Source organism: Dermacentor andersoni, chromosome 6 (genome assembly GCF_023375885.2).
Source record: "Dermacentor andersoni chromosome 6, qqDerAnde1_hic_scaffold, whole genome shotgun sequence".
In the NCBI taxonomy this organism is placed as follows: domain Eukaryota; kingdom Metazoa; phylum Arthropoda; class Arachnida; order Ixodida; family Ixodidae; genus Dermacentor; species Dermacentor andersoni.
The window spans coordinates 106,990,447-107,010,210 of NC_092819.1; the positions used below are offsets into that span (position 1 = coordinate 106,990,447).

At 45.8% G+C, this 19,764-nt stretch overlaps 4 non-coding genes across 4 annotated transcripts; 2 read left to right on the top strand and 2 right to left on the bottom strand.

Annotated features, from left to right (window-relative positions):
- The first annotated feature begins 4,012 nt into the window (after nt 1-4,012).
- On the top strand, nt 4,013-4,102 carry TRNAY-GUA (transfer RNA tyrosine (anticodon GUA)). The gene is given in 2 exon segments: nt 4,013-4,049; nt 4,067-4,102. It is a non-coding gene; the product is annotated as a tRNA-Tyr (tRNA).
- Nucleotides 4,103-6,238: 2,136 nt separating this feature from the next.
- Nucleotides 6,239-6,311, bottom strand: TRNAA-AGC (transfer RNA alanine (anticodon AGC)). The gene has a single exon. It is a non-coding gene; the product is annotated as a tRNA-Ala (tRNA).
- Nucleotides 6,312-6,924: 613 nt separating this feature from the next.
- Nucleotides 6,925-7,014, top strand: TRNAY-GUA (transfer RNA tyrosine (anticodon GUA)). The gene is given in 2 exon segments: nt 6,925-6,961; nt 6,979-7,014. It is a non-coding gene; the product is annotated as a tRNA-Tyr (tRNA).
- A 5,166-nt stretch (nt 7,015-12,180) lies between these two features.
- Nucleotides 12,181-12,253, bottom strand: TRNAA-AGC (transfer RNA alanine (anticodon AGC)). The gene has a single exon. It is a non-coding gene; the product is annotated as a tRNA-Ala (tRNA).
- Between the last annotated feature and the right edge of the window lie 7,511 nt (nt 12,254-19,764).

The following is a 19,764-nucleotide window of genomic DNA, read 5'->3' on the forward strand; positions in this document are numbered from 1 at the left end:
CTGTCGCTGTCGCGTGCAAAATCACTTGTAAGGGGTTTATACTTGTACATACTACACGTACGCACATACTTGTAGATACTACACGTACGAGCCGATTGCGAAGAGCCGGCCTCTCCAAGAAGCAAAAAATGCTGGTGCACGCGAACGAAGGCGAAGTGTTAGCATCTCCTTGTGTTGGAAATGTTCTTTGGTGAATATGTTTTTTGCTAAGCTGCATTCAGCGTTCCAGTGAGTACGTTTCCGGGCAAACAACTGTAGTGTTATGTTCCTGCATGCCTCCTTGTAGAACGTAAGTGGTGATGCGATCTTCAGCATTTGTGCGCTGCCCCAAAGCTGTCGGCAATCTATACAGACGGTTTAAACGCGGCAAAAGTTTACCGGCTGTTGTAGCACGTGTAGTATAGAACCTTCATCAGCGCGCCATCCGCACGCTACTCGTAACCGGCGAATTCCGTCGGCTACGTGAGATGGTCGGTTTCTTATGTGCGTGAGAGAAGGGGGAGCGCAGCGTCTTGGCGTGAGCAGGCTTTCCTACACATGCAAAATTTACGCTTGCACTGCGTTATGGTAGCTGCATGCAGGCTGTTTCACCACACACGTGCGAATAGAAAATTCGCGGCGCTTGGCCATGAAACCTGCGTCAAGGGTGGGCGATAAACATGCACCTTCCGTTCAGCGTGCTAACTATTTTTTTTTAGGAGAACCCAAAGCACGCATTATTGATAAACTCCGGTAGTAATCGTCACGGAAGCGGTTAGAGCACAACACTGTTGTTCTTGAGCGCTTGAAGTTGTTTCGCTTCACAGCAGCCTCCCACTTAGCTGAAAGCTTCTTGTCTAGCAGGAACTAATGGAACATCGGAACATCGTCGCGGCCGCTAGTGTTCGTGCAAGCGTAGGCTGCACAGAACGCCGGCATGATCGGCCTACAAGTTCAATTGATGCTGCGCACGTCAACTACCACTCCTATATACACACAAATAAGGAAATGTAGGGTCGAGCGAAGCAGATTAGGATGGCAGGCACGCAGAAATTAGCCCGGTCATGCGCGGTCGTGGAGACTGCGAAGGAGCGGAACACCAGTGCAGACGTCACTAAGCCGCGGTTTCCGGTCCCCGCTCGCATCGTCAGCGTCAGCAGCAGCGCGCGGCGCTCGACGGGAGGCGGAGCTACAGCGCAATTTTGACCGACGATTGCGTCGCTCCTAAATGAAAAATCCCCCCCAAAATCTTACCTGCATGGTTTATAAGGTTCCCGCATCCGTATATGAGCGTCTTATTGAATTCGACAGACTCTTCAGCTTCCCTTTAAGAAATGGAAGGAAGTAAATATTTTTTCTTAATATGGGAAAAATTACGATATATTAACTCAAATCATTCATAGCGACAGTAAGTATACCTCACACGAACTTGCTCAAGCGTTTGCAAATTGTTTCCTTTAGTAGTGTGGGCTCTCACACATGCTCTTGGGACAAAGAAACTACCACACAGTAGGGTAAACATTCAGAAGGGCGTTTAATGTGCCTTTCATACACTAGTCTAGCCAGCCGACAGAACATGCCGATGGGCGGGCTACAAATCGAAGAAGTCCGACTCGCCGCGACCGGATAGCGGGTGGATGTCTTTGCCCCCATGCTGGACGCCAACTCGTTCGCGTGTACAGACGCGCAAACGTTGGCGCGTTCGAACGATCGTGTTCGTCCATCCCGGTGCCCCGCTACGAAGCCTACCTCTGGACGGTACCGCGGACGGTACCGCGAACGCGCGGAGCGTCCGCGTCGCCCACTGACCTCAAGCCGTGGAGGAAGGAGAAAGATAGGAGGGAGGATTACGTCACGCAGCCAGCCTTGGCAAGCGAATGCTCCGTGAAGCCGCAGTGGTGGCCCAACACGTCACCTCTTGCGTCGAGATCACGGAGGAAATTCGAGATTTGCCGAGATGTTTGGTTACCTGTAGTTTTTGTTCGTTGCGCGCTCGGCCGGAAGCTGATAGCTGCTCAGATCGAGGCCTCCGTGGCTGCTCAGCTGCTCTGCCTGCATCTCTGGTCTCATTTTATCTCTGGATGCTTGTTCCGCTTCGGTCGTTTCCTGCAAGGCATGTGTTCTGCACTTTGGGCGAGTTGCGAGAGGTTCACAATCCAACGTACGTGAGCTCGATTCGGCTACAGGTATACTTCGGCCGAAGTAAACACACCGTTGTGAGCGATAAGAAGCTATATGTATTCAACACATTTTTGACCGAGGCCTTGCGCGTGTGTACATTGCCCTGTTATCAGCTTTATTGAATTGCATTGTCGCTGGATCAATGGCATCTTACGCATGAGGGTTCGCATGCATGCGATTGCTCCCGTTGCGGGAGCGGCGTCATCATTGCAGGCCAAACGCGGTCAAGCTTGTTGCGTCAGATGATGCTGACTCCCGCAAGAAACGGTGAGTTGCATTTGTTATGTACGTTATATGCTGTTTTCCCGCGAAACGTGGTGCGTTGTCAATTTATCTGCTCCCAAGAAGAGCAGCAAACAACGCTTGTTCCTGGTTTTGGAGTTTGAGACCCATATACGGCCGGGTCATGCGGTCTCCACTATGTTCTTAAGCACTGACCCTGCTTTAAACACTGCATACTGCGAACACGGACAAGTGGTAGGTCATCGGACGCACACGATCTTATCACAAACAATTATGGGGTTTTACGTGCCAATACCATAATCTCATTATGAGGCACGCCGTAGTAGAGGACTCCGAAATAATTTGGGCTACGGGGAGTTCTTTAACGTGCACCTAAATCTAAGTATACGGGTGCTCTTGCATTTCGTCCCCGTCGAAATGCGGCCGCCGTTGTCAGGATTCGATCTCGCGATCTCGTGCTTAGCAGTCCAACACCATAGCCACTAAGAAACCACGGCGGGCAAAACATGACATGTATCGGCGAACGAAAGAGAAAAGTGCACTCGAACTCAAAAACTAAACTCTATCCTTCACACGATAACTTGCAAAATCTTTGAGCATATGTCACCTTGCAAATTTTCTTGAATGAAAGAATTTTTTAGCTGTTTTCAACATGGGTTCAGGAAACCATATTCTTGTGAAACACAACCATTAACATTTACTAATGACTTGCGTGGGTATTTGGACTCAGGTGTTGCGACGGACTGTATCTTTTTATGCTTTTCTAAAGCTTTTGATAAAGTTAATCATCAACTACTTATCTATGAGCTAAGCCTTCTAAATATTGACCGTTTAATATTTAACTGGATTTGTAGCTTTCTCTCTAGTCGTACGCAATACGTAATTTTTAATGACAATGGCTCACCAGAGTCTTTGTCAATTGTCAATTGTAAATTGTATTACATATTTAAACACAGCTCCGGTACCGTATGGCAGGCAGGCCGTACAAAATCACGCCACGAGGGTCGAGAAGAGCTAGCGTGTGGTACAGGTGGCCAGTGCTGCGCTCACGTGGCCCTGCAGTACTGTGTGTTTTTCGCGCTCGTTGAAAGGCGAACGGAAAGGCGCACCCAAGACAGGAAAACTTTATTCAGATAAATTCATGGAGTGTGTGCCAACGGAGTATTCTAGGAAGTATTGCCTTCGATGAGTCGTATAGACAACGTAATATTGCACGTTCCTAGAAACTCCCCAACTGTTTGTCAAACACGACGAACGAAAATCACGAATAGAGCAAGGCTACCGATAGACGGTAAGACCACTGCAAGGTAATCGACTGTGCCTGTTTCTTATTCACTGAATGTCACTCCACCGATACACCGGTGTTACGCATATGACCACAGTCATCAATTCTGCGGAACAAATACGCAATTTTTTCCTTAAATCTGGTTAGAATTTCTTAGCGTTCCCTTATGTGCCAGCCGACGTTCAAGCTACTCTTCACCCGGAAAATATTCGACGATATCGGTGAACCAGTGTTCGCGCCAATTCTTAGCCGCATCTTCCTTCAGCTAATTAGGTCACGCCGTCCGCAGGCACTGCCTGTCCTTTAAGGCTTCAAGTTACCGTACCGTCGAAAGCTCAGTTGTTAGAGCGGTGGACTGTAGAGGCACTCAACACAGGCATCCATAGGTCGCTGGTTCAAATCCGGCTCGACGGATGTTTTTTTTTCTCTTGAAGGGTCAAGTCCACTGAATGTTACTTTTCTTTGTGAAGTAGCAACAAATGCTGACGTCACCTCTCCTCGTAAGAAAACGATGGTCATATTCTCCTGGCCAGAGATAGGACTGGCCCTCTTCATGACCTGCGGATCATCTTTAATTCTCAATAGTTAAAGCGGACTGCCTCTTGGGGCAGTATTATTGCCGGTTCAACTCACTACAACTCCAACGCGACCCTTAACCCCTTCCCCCACCCCCTTACGCCTATACTCATATATCAATCGTAGTTTCGTGGCTCTGCCGACACGCCCGGAAAGCGCCACCAGAAAGTCACTTTACTTATTTGTTTATCTCGAACAGCAATTGGCGGTTCCTCAGGCGAGAAGCGGTTGCCAACAACATGAAATTTCCTGAGGAACCATTTGGGACCACAGGAGGTTTACAGACCGGACGTGTACAAATGTACAATAGCGCAGTACAGTAATAAAGTCATTGTAAAGAATAAGGTTATAAAAATTAAGGCTTATAAAAAGTACGACGAAGTTTGTATGTATTGAATCAATGCAGAGATAAAGGAAATATCAAATACATTAAGCTAACGCAAGACGTTTCACGTGAATCCAATTCCCAAAATAACGCAAATTACAATATATACAATACAGAGAGCTTACAATCATCAGTGTAATGGCAATACAAAGACCTGAAGCAAGAACATTAATCAAGAGTTGAAAAACAATCTCTCAATTGTCTTCTGCTGTGCGTAGCGAAGCCAATGCTTCTCTGTTCACGTTTGTTGAGCAAGAATGACAATATAAACCTGAGAGATTGCACGTAATGGCCTCTGCAGGAGAGCATAATCATCCACCCTCCCGACTTCAAATCTCTTGAACATTGGCTCGCTCTACCACACGCGGCAACAAAGCCGCTCCTATGCGCTGTGTCGTGTGGCACGTGGAATAAGCGTTTGGAAGAGCTAGCGAGTCCCGTGTAGCCCTTGATTAGGGAATGTGCCAAATAAAGTTTTTTTTTCTTCTCAACAGTCAGTGATGTGTAGTCGTCATGTCACCGTCGTCATTGCAGCCGCAATGTGCAGTCACTGCAGTTGTTGTCGTTTTCATTGAACCGTTGTCGATCTGAAGTCGTGGTTGCCTAGAGTTTAAGAACACTGCACTACGTTGGGGGCAGATTAAGGTCGACGATTTGGCTATATTGTAACCGGTTATCATTAAGAAGGAGGCACAGTTTAAAGATAATAGGTTGGGGCGCTTGAACTAAGTTGCAAATTTATTTTTATTTATTTATTTATTTATTACAGAACCCACAGCGCCAATGTGGCATTACAGTGGGGGGGGGTTAAAATAGTTTACACAACAAACAGTACAAGTCATTTCATAATAAATGCAAAATAATTTACGTCACAACATATACATCCTGAGAAACACAACTTCAGAATATGTTATCTTAATGAAGAAAAAGAAAGATACATCGTCAGACAGCATTCAAAGCATTCATCGTCAGACATCGTCAAAGAACATGTTATAACAAGGAAGAAAAAAATGCATCATTAGACAGAATTGTTACAGAGTCCTGCGGTAACCTGTTCCAGATTGAAATCGTCCGGGGGAAAAAAGACATTCTTAGCATTTCGGTTTTGCATTTTATTTCTCTTACCTTATTCACATGATCTAGACGTAAAGATACATAATCAGGCCTAAGTATGTACTTATCGCGTTCAATACCAGTTCTAGAAGCATTAAATTAAATGCGCTCGCAGTAAAGGCGTTCGAAGACACAGTATTAGCTGAACTTTGAATGCTTTTCTAGAACACCTCACCGAAGGTTTGTCAAAAATGTCTGGATAAATTTTTATAATAAATAAAGCACCTCTAATACAGTGACCTATTCGAACTAAGCGTATCTTATGTGAATGTTACTTTTATCCATGTGCACAAAAATGCAAGAAGCTTTTCTGTTGAGTGCACATAAAGGCACCATTTTGCAGTTCACCCCAACTGCAGAAAACCGAGTGTTTACATCAACTTTTTCACAACTAAGTATTGCGGCACTTTGAAAAAAAAAAAGGAAAAAAAAACCAAGTTGTAGCTATATTTCATTGGCGAAAAAAAAAGAAGTCGTGGAGGTGCTGGGTATCGATCCCAGTACCTCTCGCATGCTAAGCGAGCGCTCTACCATCTGAGCTACACCCCCGACACGTTTTCTCGGTAACCGAGTCGCTACCGTATTGTGCTTTTCGCGTGAAACTAGGTCGAAGGAAAGCGAACGGCGGAGGTGAGAGAAGGGAGGGGGGAGGGGCTGCGACCGGTTGCCGCAAGAATCTCGCTTCGCATATTGAAGGGATTGTCTACCGCTCAGAACATGTTTTTGGATTGCGCTGGAGATCAGACCATCCTCTGTCACATTGACTTAACGAGAATGCTTATACTTCATAAACCTGGATATATATTCTTAACTTGGCTCTGAATGTGAGTGCAAAAATAACATGTGGCGTCGCTTTACGGAAAAACGGTGTCAACCAATCGCTGTACAGTCACGTAAGCAAACACTATATACACCGGTGTTACGTATTTGACCACAGTCGTCAATTCTGCGGAATGAATACGCTATCTTTTCCTTAAATCTTGTTAGAATTTCTTAGCGTCCCCTTAGGTGCCAGCCGACGTTATAGTTAATCTGGGCTCGGGAAAATTCGACGACACCAATGAACCAGATTCGCACCAATCCTTCGCCGCATATTCCTTCAGCTAATTGGTTCATGCCGTCCCCAGGCACTGCCTGCTCTTTAAGGTTCGCGGTCGCCGTTCCGTCGAGAGCTCAGTTGGTAGAGCGGTGGACTGTAGAGGCATTCAACACAGGCATCCATAGGTCGCTGGTTCAAATCCGGCTCGACGGATATTTTTTTCCCTCTCTACGGGTCAAATCAACTGAATCTTACTTTCCTTTGTGATGTAGCAACAAATGCAGAGGTCGCCTCTCATAAAAGAAGGGTGGTCATGTTCTCCTGGTCAAAAAAAGGTCTGGCCCTCTTCATAAACGGCGGAGCATCTTTAATTAACAATAATTAAAGCGGACTGCGTCTTGAGGCAATATTGTTTCCGGTCCAACTCGCTACAACTCCGACGCGACCCCTCCCCCCCCCCCCCCCCCCCACCCATACGCATGTATGAATCGCAGTCTCCTGGCTCTGCCCACGTTCAAAGAAAGCGCCACCACAAAGCCTCCCTTATGTGGTTGGGTGTCACATTTACAAATTGTATTCCTGATAGGTATGGCCATAACGGCGGCGTGCAATTTGTGCGGGTGAGATAAGACTCTAGAGCAGCTTCTGCGACACTCAACGACGTATTTTACAAGCGAAACACAACCAGCTAGATAACAGAGCGCTCTCAGAAGGAAATATTCTCGGACCATGGCCTATGCATACTTGCATGCAAAAGGCCACAAGAGCCCTTCTGCACTTCTTGAAGGACACTGGATTGCATGAATGCTTGTGACAGTGGAAATTCTTCTTTGACTGGCTGTCAATGACTGACGAATATTTTTCTTTTTTCTTCTTATATGTACGTCCCTTTTCCCACTTCCCAAGTGTTGGGTAACCAACTGGGCACGTCCTTGGTTAACCTCATTATCTTTTCCTCTTAGTTTCTCTCTCTCTCTCTTTATTTCCAGCAGCATTTGGGGCTCCATCAGGTGAAAAGCGCTTCAAACAACATGAAAGTCCCTGAAGGCCCATGTACATGGGTTTCCAGACCGGATGTGTACCAATGTACACTGGTGCAATACAGCAATTAAAAGAGTCAATATAAAGAATAACGCAATAAAAATTAAAACTTATAACGAGTACAACGAGGGCAGGCATTCAATCAATACATACATTCAGGAAATGTTTAGCACATTAAGCTAACGCGAACGCAATTCACAAAATAACGCAAAGAACAGTAAACACAGTGCGACACAAGCCAACAATATTAATTTTAATGGTAATAAAACGACATAAAATACATTTGCCTTCTGATGTATGTATCGAAGACAGCGTTTTTTGTTAGCATTTGTTGAGTAAGGATGACTATGTAAACCTGACAGATTGCACTAAACGGCCTGTGCACTAGAGCTTAATCATCCACCCACCGATTTCAACTCTCTTGAACACTGGCTCACTCCACTACACGCGGTGGCAAAATAGTTCCTATAGGCTGTGTCGTGTGGCCCGTGCAATAAGTGTTTGGAAGAGCTAGCAACTCCTGCATAGCCCTTGATTAGGGAATGTGCAAAATAAAGTTTTTTTTTTAACAGTCAGTGATGTGGTGTCGTCATGTCGCTGTCGTCGTTTCATCGCAATCGTGCAGTCACTGCCGTTGTTGTCGCATTCGTTCAATCGTTGTCGACCTGTTGTCGTTGTTGCGTACAGTTAAACAGCACTGCACTATGTTGGGGGCACATTAAGGTCGACACTTTGGCTATCTTGTAACCAGTCATGTTTAAGAGGGCGGCCTCTTTTAAATATGACAGGTTGGGGACACTGAACGAAGTTCCGGAGCAAATGCTCTCGCAGAAAATACCTTCGGAGACACGATTCGCTGAACTCGAGTTTTACAGCGAAGCTGTATACCACTAGCCGATTCATCCGTCCATTTGTCCGTACATCCATCTGTCGGTCGCCTATAGAGCGAAAACTCCTCAGGCGTAACCCCACGCGCATGGAGGAAAAAAATAGAGAAAGGAGGCGCACGATTAGCCAACGCCACCTAGATAGCCGAAGGCCTGTTTACTTCGAGCCATGACGTCACGCTACCTGACCCGCAATTTCATCTACAAGGCTGGCGTGATGAAAGCCATGACGTCAAAATCACTGTTGCTTAATAGGGAGCATCCCGATTATATTATATCGAGGTGGTGCTGTATTAGTTGCGCCACTAGTGACATCGTTGCTCTTTGCCGCAGCTGAGCACGCGTGCAGCAGTTTCTCTCCGGCTCCGAAATGGATAGAATACGCGTCATACGTAGTCCTTAGGAGCAGACAGCCTTCGATCAGCAATGCCGCGGCCAGAAGCGGGAGCGAGCTCGTTTACGTCGTTACAATGCTGCAGCCCGGGCAGAACAACAGGCTGATTTAACAAGAAGTCTGACATCACAGTTACGATTCTCACTGACAAGCGCAAATTCGAAGAAGCAATCCGGAGCGAAGAACTCGCTCCCCAACTCTGGGCCGTCCAGCAGGTCCACGACGCCGCCAGGAAACTCAACCTCCCGGTTCCGTCGTGGGAGACGCCCACTCCATGAGGGCCCAAAGCTCTCGTGGCCTGCAGGACCTCGAATAAAGTTGATTTGCTTCCTTCCTTCACGGTATGCAGATTGTGTGTGGATTTGGACATCTGGGACTAATGTTAAGTTACTTGAGATTGCATTGCAAGATGGCATAAATATTATTAACCATTAGTTTGAGAGGGAAAGAGAGAAAGAGAGAGATGAGAGAGAGAAAGAGAAGAAATCGTTCTATTACATGCAAGGACAGCTGTATTGACCTTCACTCGGAGGCAGTTAAAAGATTTAACCCTTAATCTTGAAGGACAACCTCTAACGATTGTCACACAGCTTCGATTTCTTGGACTAAATCTTAATAGGCAGCAATCCTGCGCAACTCACATAAAAACCTCGAAAACGAGGTCAATGCGATAGCGACTGTGCTTCGCACACATGCAGGCACATCATGCGGTAAATCAGCGTGGTTCATTCTGACTGTTTACAATGCATTAATACGCCAAAAATTGCGCATTCCATACCCATCTTACGCGGACTTTAATACACGTCCGAAAGCGACATTTAATACTTTTAGCTAGAGGACTGCGCATATGTCTAAGAGTTCCCCGAGCGACTTCTACCTTTCTTTTGATAGTTGAGGTTCGCCAATTACCGCTTCCAGTTATGAGAACTACAGAAACATGCCGACATTATTTTCTCTGCAATTACAGCATAAAAGCCACCCATTGGCTCTAGAGATAACGAAACGAGATAGAAGCTATGTTTATAAGGAAATTCAAGGAAAAGTGCCATATATTACCAAGCAAGGAATTTTGGAACTCAGACGTCGAATATTATTCATAGCTGCTTACGCTTCCCAAAATCGAATTGTCGGTAGACGGTATATTAAGAAAAAGAGACATGTTCATTCAAGCCGCTCAACAACTAGCACTTCAACAGAAAAATATGCGATATTCAGGATGCAGGCACGTCTATACAGATGGCTTCAGTGCAGCAACCTCTTCAACTTCAGGATTCCTAATAGGGCACCTCAATAAACAAGAATCATTTAAGTTAGCGCGCGCGACTTCATCCCCAACGGCTGAACAATTCCCAACGCTATGTGCGATAAAATTTATAACTTCAATTAGAGATGCGCAAAAATGGGTAATTTTCAGCGATTAATAGGCGGCACTATCATCAATCTGCACCATAAAATGAAAAAGAAACATCAGTGAAAGCATAATATGCGAAACACCTAAATACCTCAGAAAGGCAAGCGAAGCGAAGCATGAAATAGCATTTCAGTGGATACCAGGACGTTACAACATCTGTGGCAAGACATCAGCCTATGAAGCAGTACGACAAGCACACCTCAAAGGCGATGTGGTTCCTTCCCAATATCAAAGAATGATTTACGTTGCGTTATAAGGGCAAAGTCTTTCAAAATGTGGAGGAATACTTGCTTTGGCCAGAATTATAAAACTCTGATTTGTATCATATCGATCCATTTATTGAATTCAAATTTCCATTGTCATTGGACAGAAATATGGAAACGCCAATTCATCGAGTAAGGCTAGCAACTGCGTGCATAAAACATTTCTTACATAGCATTGGCCGTGCGGAAACCCCCGAATGTGATTCTGGATTTGTAGATGAAGATCCACATCACCTCCTTCTAGATTGCCCACATCACGACACACCAAGACGCCACGTTAAATCAACTCTAATGACATTAGATCTCCGACCTTTTAGTTTAGAGAAAAATTTGGTCCCTTGGCCTAGAACAGCCTTGCAGAAGAGTGGCTTAAAAGCTCTAAACTATTTCTCTAAGACAGCGGCATTATTGGCAGATATTAATACCTTCAATATTCCTTTTATTTCAGTGTCGCTGTATATATGTATGTGTTTGTGCATTATCTTATGTTAGCTGTTCTGTTCTGTATATATGTAAACATTATACATACGTATGTACATATGTATACATAATGCATTTGCACGATTTATGCACCACCCACTGACTAGACACTGCACTGTTGACTATTATTTGCATTCACACGATGTATGCGCCACCCGCTAACTAGAGACGGTATAATTGGTGACATTGTTATTTGTATTTTTGATACTTTCTTGTACATTCCTGTGGAGTTATTCCAGATGTATATTGTATGCACCACTTTTATTTTTACGTCATAGTGTTACGAAGAACACGTTACTTGGCAACTTCTGGTGCTTGCATCAGAAGGTTGTTTCACATGTAATCTTGAACCCTGCATGTTGTAGGTTGGACCCATTCAAGAGCTAAGGCGTAGCTGGCGCCTAAATTGTGCGTCAACATCCCATTATATCATATCATTAAAAAAGTGAGCTCGTGCAGCTGAGCACAAGAAGCAACTGCGTATCGAGGATCCGGCAGTGTACCGAGCAGCCGTTTATTGAAACATCGGGATTAACTCAGTGATAAACACCGGGGTGGCACGTTTCAGCTTCTCTGATTAACAAGCTTTACGGAGTGCTTGGGCGTCGACTTCCGCAACATCTGACAAGAGGCTTGGCAAAAATGTCTGGATAAACGTTTATAATGCATGAAGCACCTCTAATACAGCCAACTATTCGGACTAAGCACGCTTACCCTAACATTACTTTTATCCAAGCTCACAAAAATGCAGAAAGCTATTCTGGTCAGTACATATACAGGAGCAACATTGAAGTTCACCCGATCTGCGCAAAATTGTCTACATCGTATCTCTCACAACTGAGTACGGAATCAGTTTCAAAGAAATATTGTTATTCTTTTGTTTCAATGGCGGAAACAAAAGCGTGGAGGTGCTGGGTATCGATCCCAGTACCTCTCGCATGCTAAGCGAGCGCTCTACCATCTGAGCTACACCCCCGACACGATCGCTCGGTCACCGAGTTGCTACCGTATTGTGCTCCTCGAGTGAGACTAGGTCGAAGGAATGCGAACGACAGAGGTGACGAGAGGGGGGGGGGGGAGGCGCCGACCGGTTCGCGCGAGAATCTCGCTTCGCATATTAAAGGCACAGTCTACCGCTCGGAACACCATTTTTGATTGCGGTGGGGATCAGAACATCGTCTGCCACATTGACGTAAACGAGCCTGCTTGTATTAAATAAACCAGCACCAGAACATATATTTGTATATATGTATGTGGGTCGCTTGACGGTAAAGCAGTGTCGACCAATCGGTGTAGAGTCACTTAAGCAAACACCACCACAGGGAGAGTCCTTTTGCTTGGATATAACAATGTATTTCCTGATATATCTTCATACTCCTGCTAAGCTCCTTTGCATGAGAAAGTAATCTCTTTCTTATACCTAGTTGAAGTTATTTCGTCTTGAAGCAGTGATAAGCACGTGATAATGATGGTTTTGACACAGATGACTGTGTGCAAGCACGGAGTAATGAACCCCTCCGTATTCTTAAGCTAATTTCTCAAATTAACAAGTAATTATTGTTTAAGATAAACGGCAGGTCTAACGATACTAATTCATAGATGCTTAACATGTTCCAGTTTGGTGACTGCTAGCAAGAAAACGTTGACTCACCATCCCGGCTCTGGGGAAGTGAGTCAACCACCACTACTACTACTTAAGGGGTGTATGCAAGGCTTTATATATGGTTAGGATACTTGCTTTCTGTGGGTTCTTTATTGAAATGTGTGCTGTTTTGTTTGTTGTATGTGTGATTTCAATGAATGTGTACACTGTTCGCTTCATTTTACTGGGCGCTTGTAGCCTCTGCCTTACAGGTGTATGAGCCATTGTATTTTTCGTCACATACGGAGATATGAGCCAATGCCTTTTGTCTTGCTTACGGAGCTATGATCCATTGCTGATGATGATAGCTGCTTGTTTTAAGCTTTTATTGAAACGTACGCTGTTCTGTACGTTGTATGCGTGATTCCGGTGAATGTATAAACTGTTCCTTTCCCATAGTTGTGTGCTTACAGCCTCTGCATTACGAGGGCGACGAGCCACTGCATTTCTTGCTTGTTTAGCGAGGCATGAGACATTGCTAATGTTGATAATTTTTACTCACGCAAGGACAGGAAAAACCACCGAAAGGCTAACAGTCGAGAAACTTCCGACACATGCGGGCAAGTCCTGCGCTGAAAGATAGTTGTTAGACGGTGAAGAGCGGTCACCCGAAAAAGCTAAACAAGCACACGTGTCAATATAATGCAAGATAAATGGCATGGGACAGTTTTGGTGCATTTAATGATTTGGTCTAGAATATGGAGCTGGTCGAGGATCGTGCTTGACTCTGGTTCTTTGGTAGTGGACGCGCTGAAACCAGCCGCAATCACATTTTTTTTGTAACTACCGCGTGTCAGCATGTCATTCATTAAGAACCATTGAATACCTCACCCCTCCTATATAGCTCAGGATATACCTGCAGGGCAGGCAGCTGGAATATGGCAAACCTAGTGCATAAAAGAGAGACGTAAATTCGGTCAAAGGAAGGCTCCGTAACATTACCAGGAGACCCAACCGACTTTTTTCAATGCTGAGCCTTGGCACTCAGTTCCAGCAAAGTGACAAATTTATGCGACGTTATTTACATAACATGGCACCCCGCGAGCAAGGGTACATCCAGAACAGGCACATAAAAAAAATAAAACTCGCTTTGTTCGTAACACAGTCACACTAACTGAAATTGATGAGTGGAATAAAAGGTTCGCAATGCCAAAATAGTACTGCAGTCCTTAAAATAAGCTTATAATCAAAAGTGGATATGAAAATCGGCCTTATCACAGCATCCCTACTCTGTATACTTTCGCTCGGAGGAGTACATCACGCTTGCTGGCCTTGTTCATCATATTCTGCGAAGGAAAATTATCGTGACGAAAACTTCATTACGATAAAGGGATAGGCATTGTTTCCTTACGCTTCATGCCCATTCCTTCAAGCCAACCACTGCCACTATTTAGTTGTCCATTAAAGCAGTAAATACCGCTTGCGCATAACTTCGTCAATAAACTAAATCGCCAAGGATATACCACTTGTGAGAAAGCAATTGTGTATAAAGAGTGAAACAACAATCAATGGGCAAATTTATACGAAGCCAAAAGCACAATCGCCAGTGCCTTTTCCGAGGTAAGTTTTCTTCTCGGCAACTTTAGGATCGATCTCTATAGAATGACCAGCATATGCACAGTTTAGAACGACAAAACATTTACCTCCTTTCAAAGATCGCAGGAGGGTCAAACTGATGGCGCCCCGAAATCAACCGCAGAGCCTGTAGCAAAATACACTTGTCATTCTGCAAACGAGAGTGCCATCCAAAATAGACCCAATTTTCCTCCGATATACAGGGGACAGTTATGCGAAGCTATTCATTGAGACTATAGCCAGCACGGACCTGCACCTCGGCCTGCAAGGTCGTCGGACATGACACCACTGGACTTCTTGCGGGGCTGCGTGAAAGATCGCGTGTATTTATTTATACGCGAAACCACCACATCGGAAGCCCTAAATTCAAAAATAAGCAGAGCCTGCCACGAGATTCCAACGTCGTTGGTCAAAGCTGCAACAGCTCAAATGTTGGCATATCCAGCTCTTCCAGACACGAGGGGTTAGTTCACGTGAGTGCCACCACGTGGCGTACTGACCTTAAACATTTCAAACTTCCCGCGGTGACGCGTGATGACGTCAACAAAAGGAAAATAAAATAATTAAAAGCTATCCCTGCGCAATGAACTTTGCCACAATGCTCGTCTAGCCGGCGTTATCAGTGTTCTTGATAAAGCGTAGCCGCTCGTCGCCTGGAAATGACTTATCATCCTAAGAGCGTCTAGTCGCGACGAGCGATGATGGATTCTGGGCTTTTGATATGGTTCTTCTTTTTCCTTTTTTTTTCTTTTTGATGCTACGGAGTAAATAAGCTAGGCTAACCGTCAGAAGTACTCCGTGGCACCCTTTCTTCAGTCGGCACACATTGTTAACGTCCGAACGTCGTACAGCGTCTACGAGAGACGCCTTTTGATTTTGAACTATCGATTTCTTTAAGGTGCCCCCAAATATTTCGCTAGCGACTTTGCTATCCACACTCACGGGCTACCGCCACAGCTGCAAATCGAGATGTGCTCAATGATGATGATGATATGTGGTGTTTAATGGCGCAAGGGCCAGGTTTGGCCAAAGAACGCCATGACAAGTGGTGATGTTGATGTATTATGGAGATGTGACTTGGCTGTAAACTGGCCTAAAAATTGTCGCTGTAAAGTGCGTAAGATCTACGTGCTATAAAATTATGGCGATGACTCATGACGAATACTTTGAACATTAAAATCCATCGTAAAAGAATGATGCAGAATAGAAGATATATGAGATAGTAAAATTACCTGGAGCACTGCTGCCTCACCGGAGCCCTTGAAACACAAGGGCCTAGAGGCGCGTGCTATACGAAAGAGCTATCACAGCGGCATCCTCTGAAGAGAGGACCCGCTACGAACACGTGGGGCTAAAAACATGCAAGACAACATCTCTCAGAAAACTTAGGACTGCGTTGGTGTCAAATAAAGGTTCTGGGCCGAGTAGCATTACGGGATGTAGGGGGATGTGCTGCCGGTATGCTAGGGAAAAATGTTTCCTTCTTTCAGATTCGGCTGCCCGAAACTCCAGGAGGACGTGGAGGACGGTGAGCCTCTCCCCGCATCTACCGCAGGTTGGAGGATCATTTTCAGTGAGTAGAAAGTTATGCGTGCCAAATGTGTGTCCTATTCTGAGGCGACAGAATAGGACATCTGTTCGCCGTGATTTTGTTACGGAGGGCCAGGAACCTAACTGTGGCTTTATCAAGTGCTCAAGTATTAAGACATATACATGGATATGTTGGTTTTGCACCTTGACGCAAAAGTCACGACACAAGCATTGAGCAAACTGTCTCTGTGTCGTCGTCTGTAAGCATGCAATGGCCGATGCTGCTCGCAATATTACGTCACATTTACTGGCCACCAGGCCAGGTACTATCGTGAGCAATATGAGCAGGAACACGCGAGCGCGTGGGAAATAGCCTCGAAACCGACGTGGGGCGATGCGTTGCGGCCGCTGTAGGAAACAAAGTGGAAAGGGCGCCGCGGTTCCGCCAACTGTCGGCACTCCCGCCTCACTAGCGTTGCTGCGTAACGGCACCGGATTGCATGTCACCGGGCGCTAGCGATGATAAGGCGGTTATGGCATGCAGAGCGTGGACTGCGCTGTCTGTAGTTCAGCGCAAAATACCGCTGTTAACCTTTTTTGTTCCTTCTTTCTTTGTCTGAGTGTGCGTATGTGGAGCGGTCAGACCCGATTCTTAGATATTTGCAAGCACGCGACAGGGAATATTTTCTGGCCGACTTCTTAAAAGGTCTATCGTAAGGCCAGTCGCACCTTTCATGGAAACGTTCGAATCTTTGATGAACAAGAAAAGAGGTAAAAACGCTACGTCACGGCAGATGCGCATCTTTAATTTCTTTTTCGTGGCAAATGCTTATAAGGGAGACCACGACTGCCCGCGGTTAGAAGTGCGTTTCAGCGTCCTGCAATGTCTCGAGTGCCGTTGAATAAGCGGGAAGAAGTCGTTGAGTTGTCGAAGAAAGCTTACTCGCAGCGAAACATTGCTGCCTTGACGGGCTGCCGGTTGAACACAGTTTACAGGATAGTGCAGGCGTACCGAGATGAAGGACGCATTAAGGATGCGCCGCACGAGAGGCGACCTCGCGCCACGTCGGCGGATCAAGACCTACAAATTGTTGCTGCAGTCAACGATAAGCCATTTCTAAATGCGAAGGAGGTGCGCAGTACTCTTGCCCTGGAACATGTAAGCGACAGCACGGTGCGGCGAAGGCTAAGGGAAGCCGCCGTCCGTAGTCGTATCGCTGCTCAGAAGCCCCTTCTCACAGTTGCCAACAAGACTGCTCGCCTAAAGTTCGCTGTCGATCACCGCAGCTGGAAGGTCGAGGATTGGAAATATGTCATCTTCTCTGATGAATCTACGTTCTCAAGCCGCTGGGACCAGCAGAGAAGAGTGTGGCGCATGGAGAATACGCGCTTCTCTCCGCAGAACGTCAAGCAGGTGGCCGCAAGTGGACGCACGTCAGTAAACGTGTGGGCGGCTATTTCGCGGGATGGCCTAAGTCCCATTGTAAGAATCCCTGGGAGATTTACGAGTTCTGCATATTGCACATTGCTGGAGCACGAGATGATCCCCTATGCACTGAATGGTCCACACCCGGATGGGTATTACCTATTCCAGCAGGACTTGTCTCCCGTTCACACAGCAAAGGTCGTGGCACGTCTTTTAGGCGAACTAGGGGTAAGGAGCTTGGAGTGGTGTGCGAAGGGTGCAGACATGAACATCATAGAACATGTTTGGGCACGTATGAAGGCTAACCTTTCAAGACTCTCCTTGGACTCGACGACCAGTGATGAACTGTGGGAAGCCATAAAGCGCGAGTGGAAACATCTTCAAGATGACAAAGCCTTCATCGAGGCTCTCTACGTGTCTCTGCCAAAAAGAATGGAGGCCGTCATTCAAGCAGGCGGAGCCATGACCCGTTATTAACGCATGAAGCCTGCAAGGAAAGGTCAAGCTGTAACACTGATGTATTGGGATACTTTTTGTGTGGATGAAAATTTTGTTACCATTAAGCAATCGTCTAATAAAACCTTTAAATTCACTGCTGCGTACAACTTTTCTTTGTTCACAATAACCGAGACATAGAAAAACACGCATAACAAAACAACCCTGCTTTTTCCTGCGTGCGAGCGCTATTACAGGCGCCACAGTATCACGCCGGTATCATTGCAATACGTTCCGCAAGTATGATAAAAAGAGAGCTAGAGATATTTTGCGCTCAACTACAGACAGCACGGTCCACGCTCTGCATGACATAACCGCCTTATCATCGCTAGCGCCCGGTGACACGCAATCAGCTGCCATTACGCAGTAACGCTAGTGAGGCGGGAGTGCCGACAGTTGGCGGAACCGCGGCGCCCTTTCCACTTTGTTTCCTACAGCGGCCGCAACGCATCGCCCCACGTCGGTTTCGAGGCTATTTCCCACGCGCTCGCGTGTTCCTGCTCATATTGCTCACGATAGTACACCCTTGGGTATGATATATACAGTACTTGCAGTTTGTTTTCAAAGTAGTCTCCTATTTCGATTATCCACGTGCGTGAAGGAAGACCGCTATTTGAAATTATTGTGCAGTAATATATATATATATATATATATATATATATATATATATATATATATATACGGGATTTGTATGCTCTCCATACTGTCTACCATGTTGCCGTTCCGCCTTTATAATATAGCTGCAATGTAGACTAGTATTTATCAAACACCATAGAGGCTACCGACATACTGAAAGACCTCGCGCACAGCTCCTGACAATTACTTGTACTCAAGAGTTGTGCGACTGCCAAGGACATCCTAACGAGTGGTACATAACACATTACGGGGTTTTACGTGCCAAAACTACGATCTCATTATGAGGCACGCCGTAGTGGGGAATTCGGGAATAACTTAGACAACTTGGGGTTCTTTAACCTGCGCCTAACCCTAAGTACACGGGTGTTTTCGCATTTCACACCCATCAAAATACGGCTGCCGTGGCTGGGATTTGATCCCGAGACCTCGTGATTAGCAGCCAAATCCAATAAAAACTAAGCAACTACGGATGGGAAGGAATGTTGGCAGTTCAAGGAAGGTGACAGTCGGCACGTGAGACTATTTGTTCCCATCCTCACTGCACGAGAATCGGTACCAGCCGTCGAAGAATGACACCGTAGAATGCCCTGTATTTAATGTGAAAGAGTCCGCGTCCAATATTTCAGACCCGAATCCCCCTGTAACTGACGACCAGGCATCTCGCTTATAAGTGCAGTCGTCTGACAGTTGTCGGGCGCTGGCGTCGGCCACAGGGCCTACTTGACCGCTTTTGAACACTTGCCGCCATCCTCTCCTTATTTTGCACCATCGGGTTTCACCTGAACTGCGTCAACAGCCCATTTATTTTTGCCAAAATTTAGCCACCCTGTCAGCGTAATGGTTACTTATTTTTAGGTCACCTTTTATATTTAGGCTAATGCTGTCCTGAGATTTCCAGCGGTTTCACCTTTCCCAAAATGCCCGCATTTTTGTCGGCCTCTGTTCATATTTTGGAGGATCTTTAATAGACGTCGAAACCATCGCATGGCCCCCTGACCACGCGGCTCAAAAACTCATTTTATTTCCCTGAGGTCTTGCGCAAACTTCTGCCTTGTTGCCGTTCATCAGCCTCCGGGTTTCCCTGTCACTTGTATTTCATTTTGACGACTACAATCACGCGGAAGTTGGCAACGATATAATGTCCATGGCATTAAAGCCGTTTAAATCAATTCTACCGTGGAGA